The sequence below is a fragment of the Triticum dicoccoides genome, chromosome 5B, assembly GCF_002162155.2.
Source record: "Triticum dicoccoides isolate Atlit2015 ecotype Zavitan chromosome 5B, WEW_v2.0, whole genome shotgun sequence".
NCBI classification, from domain to species: domain Eukaryota; kingdom Viridiplantae; phylum Streptophyta; class Magnoliopsida; order Poales; family Poaceae; genus Triticum; species Triticum dicoccoides.
The window spans coordinates 573,335,440-573,340,137 of NC_041389.1; positions in this window are offsets into that span (position 1 = coordinate 573,335,440).

Sequence of the window (4,698 nt, forward strand, 5' to 3'; positions counted from 1 at the left end):
GACCAAGGGGTTGATCACGGGATGATGTGTTACGGAACAAGTAAAGAGACTTGCCGGTAACGAGATTGAACAAGGTATCGGCATACCGATGATCGAATCTCGGGCAAGTACAATACCGCTGGACAAAGGGAATTGTATACGGGATTGATTGAGTCCTTGACATCGTGGTTCATCCGATGAGATCATCGTGGAACATGTGGGAGCCAACATGGGTATCCAGATCCCGCTGTTGGTTATTGACCGGAGAACGTCTCGGTCATGTCTACATGATTCCCGAACCCGTAGGGTCTACACACTTAAGGTTCGATGACGCTAGGGTTATAAAGGAAGTTTGTATGTGGTTACCGAATGTTGTTCGGAGTCTCGGATGAGATCCCAGACGTCACGAGGAGTTCCGAAATGGTCCGGAGGTAAAGATTTATATATGGGAAGTCATGTTTTGGTCACCGGAAAAGTTTCGGGTTTTATCGGTAACGTACCGGGACCACCGGGAGGGTCCCGGGGGTCCACCAAGTGGGGCCACCGGCCCCGGAGGGCTGCATGGGCCAAGTGTGGGAGGGGACCAGCCCCAGGTGGGCTGGTGCGCCCCCCACAAGGGCCCAAGGCGCCTAGGGTTTGGGGAGGGGGTACTTCCACCTTGCTTGGGGGGCAAGTTTCCCCCTCTCCACCCCTTGGCCGCCCCCCTAGATGGGATCTAGGGCTGGCCGCCGCCCCCTAGGGGTGGAAACCTAGGTGGGGGCGCAGCCCCCTCTCCCCCTATATATAGTGGAGGCATAGGAGCAGCCCAAGACATGAGTTTCTTCTCCTGTTGGCGCAGCCCTACCTCTCTTTCTCCTCATATCTCGCGGTGCTTGGCGAAGCCCTGCTGGACTACCACGCTCCTCCATCACTACCACGCCGTTGTGCTGCTGCTGGATGGAGTCTTCCTCAACCTCTCCCTCTCTCCTTGCTGGATCAAGGCGTGGGAGACGTCACTGGGCTGCACGTGTGTTGAACGCGGAGGTGCCGTCCGTTCGGCACTAGGATCTCCGGTGATTTGGATCACGACGAGTACGACTCCATCAACCCTATTCTCTTGAACGCTTCCGCTTAGCGATCTACAAGGGTATGTAGATGCACTCTCCTTCCCCTCGTTGCTGGTTTCTCCATAGATAGATCTTGGTGACACGTAGGAAAATTTTGAATTTCTGCTACGTTCCCCAACATAATCATCTTCGTCACCTTGCCATCGATAGCCATCCATGAAACCACGCAAGAGTAGGTAGTCCCGCACCTGTATGGAATCTGGGTCCATAAGGCTCCTCAGCTTGCATCTTCGACACGGACATCTTATCTCCGTCTCGTTCTTTTAAAGCATCTCGGCCTTCGCGGAGCTCAAAAACCTATTCACGATGCCTTCGGTCATCATGCGGACCATGGTCGCCTGCGGGGTAGAGCAAAACGATATTTTAGAACCAAGAAAAAATTTGGCATGACTTTGCCTAAAAATAGGACCAAAAAGAATGCATAGTGCCAAAATTCTCGCCGAAATGGAAATGAATCAACATTCCGACAAAATATTGGCAACTATCGCATTTCAAATACCGGTACCTGCAAACACAAACATATATGCAACACTACAAATATATGCAACACCATAAACATACATAGATCTAGCTAGGCCATAAAAAGTGCATATGGACGTTGTTGGAGGGAGAAAAAAAGTAGATCTACAACATAAAGATAGCTTTCCCCTTACTTACCTATCAAAAAAGGTAATTTAACCACTTAATTTGGATGAATCTATGGTGCAAATGAGGTAAGGAGGAGGAGGCAGCCGAGACAAGCTTGGAGGAGGAGGTGGAGAGAATAAAGTGGGGAAAGTGAGTGCGTAGATGTGGCTGTCCAAAATATCTAGCTGGTCCCAGGTTACTAATGGCACATCAGCTGATGGTGCGCCATTAATAGTTTTACAAAAAAAATTATAGTAGTGGCGAGTAATGACGCACTGTGCCCTGGTGCGCCATTAGCATTTTTGGGAAAAAAAAATTGTTACTAGTGGCGCACCGACACATGATGCGCCACTGCTATATAGTAGTGGCGCACCACATGTCTGGTGCACCATTAATGGCCATATCATCTATAGCCCTTTTCCTAGTAGTGGATATTGTCTCGGGGTGGAGTGGGGCTGCTGCAACATCAGGGGTGCAGGCAGGTACTGCACCCCACCGTAGCCTAGTGTGGCGTAGTGGAGCGGCGCGTAGGTAGTGTAGGCGTGCGATGGACGCGACCTGAGGATCCTTGGCACCGGAGGCGGGCATGGCGGAGGAGGGAGCGCAACGAGGTAGGCGTTGACGTGCCCAGTCCATGGATTCAGCTAGTTGGCTAGGCGATGGAGAATCAGGGCTTGCCACTGCTGGTGTCCGCACCAGGCGGCTTGGTGTTGCTACCCGAAGCGCCATCAGAGGTCGACGGGCTGGGAGCAGGATGTCGGGTGTGGGCGGCGAGGGCGCTGTGGGATTTGGAGAAGTCATTGCTGGAGGCCATCTCGTCCTGCACGAACATGCCCACAACGACGTCAAACGCCAAGGGGTGGGCGTCTTCTCAATGATCTTCGTCATCATCTCATCCAACGATTTGCCGAAGTTTTGCAGCTCATCCGCGAAGGACTTAGTCAGAAGCGGAAGGTGGAGATGGAAGAGTCGCCTTGGCAGATCCCATGGAGCTCGAACTTTAGGTAGAATTGTCGAGAGCGGCGATGGTTGAGGAACAAGGCCTCAATCGCCGACCAGATCTCAAACGCAGTGGCCTCTCGATTGATGACGGAGCCGACGAGCTCGGGCTCATGGTCTCGTAGAACCATTTTTTAACCGCCTTGTTGATGATCTTTCCATGCCGTGTCACCGGCGTGATCATTGAAGTCGGGACAGATGTGGCCGGTGACGTCGCACTGATTGATTGTCTCCAACATGAGGTCACGCCAGACCTTGGCCCCTTTCATGTCCACATGAACACGCACATGATTGTGAATGTTGGCTCCCTCGACACGGATGGCATTGGCGAGGGCTGGGAAGGCAAGAAACTCGGGACCCGTGGCGCGGTCTGGAGGGGAAGAGGAGTGGTGACCACCGCCAAGGGTGGGGAGGCCGGGGAAGAGAGGAGGTGGGAAGAGGCGCAGAGGCCATGAGGAAGGAGGGAGCGGATCAAAAAACTGATACCATGATAGGAAATTAGTATGAGTAGAGATGCATCATGCTTGGCTTCCTTTTCTTGGGAATTAAGTAGAGGATACATCAAAGAGAGAGAGGAGGACTCACGGACACAACAACCTAACCACCAATCCTATCTCTACTGAGTGTGGCGGTGTAGTGCATGGCGCATGCATAGGAGATAAGGCCGTGACCGGTTCATCTCCTTGAGAATAGCTTAAGCCAACTAGTCTAACAACTTCCACATCAAGCGATGCATTCCCCAGTCCCCATCGCGCCGGAAACCCAGCCAGTAGCGGCGGCTCTGCTTCTCACCCACCCAAATCGCTGCAATCTCTCCCTGCCGTGACACGCGAGCTGGCGGCCATGAATCCGAAGGAGCTCTTCGAGCTCTTCCTCGGAAAGGTTAGATGGAGGAGGCGCCTCCGATTCCTCCTCCGTCGTCATGCAAGGGACTAATCTTCTCCCGCTGATGTGATGCAGGAGCGTGGGGAGGCGATTCAGGATCTGGAGATCTCCCTGCGGGCCAAGGTTTCGCTCCTGTTTTCAGGAGTTGCTGTTGCTGCTACTGGAGTGGTGCTGGACTGGTGGTCTCTTGCTTCCCTTTGCAGGGTCCGCTCACACAGGCGGAGGACGCCACGCTGCGGAAATTCAGCACCGCCGCGGACGTGGCCTACGCCGCGGCCTCTACGCTCTTCACTCTTCCTATCTGTTTTACCATAAATCAAGGTGCCTCGACCTCCATCTATAATCATGAGATGCGAATTGCCTTTCAATCTCGATGTTTGTGAGCTACTCCCTCTGTTCCAAAATAGATGATCCAACTTTGTACTAACTTGAGTACAAAGTTGAGTCATCTATTTTGGAACGGAGGGAGTACAACACTAAATGAAATCCTATTTTATTCGACCCAGTGGTCCGAGTTATATGTTCCAGCAAAGATGTAAGTTAAGAGATCTGTCAAATTAGATAAAGAATGTAAAAAAGTACTAGTTGTTAGGTTGGTATGTTATTCAGAAGTACACCTATTATTCAGATTGGAAATGTAAGGCGAATTTACTAGTAAGGCTAATTATAGTGGAAAGTAACTTAGAGTAGTGTCATGCATATGACATTAGTCTATGTTACTACCTTTATAATGGAAAAACAACATAGAGGTAATATCCTACTCCCTCTGTCTGGGTTTATTAGGCTAAAGGCAACTTTTCTTGGCCCAAGACACATAGTAATTTGCTCATATTAATTATTTCATTTCATTTCCAATGCACTCTCTCACATCCATGCAGCCAATGAAGGCTGGTCACAATGGGGAGGAACTTAGGAGTAACATCACACACTCCAATACAACTTTGCTTATGTGGCACGTATTTAATGAAGAGAGAGGTGCTTGTGGTAACTAGCTAAGTTACCGGAACATCACACGCTCCAAGAAACAATGAGTCTATAACCTAATAAATACATCGTTGCATGACACTACGGGGGTGTTTGGTTCAGGGACTTTTTAGTCCCA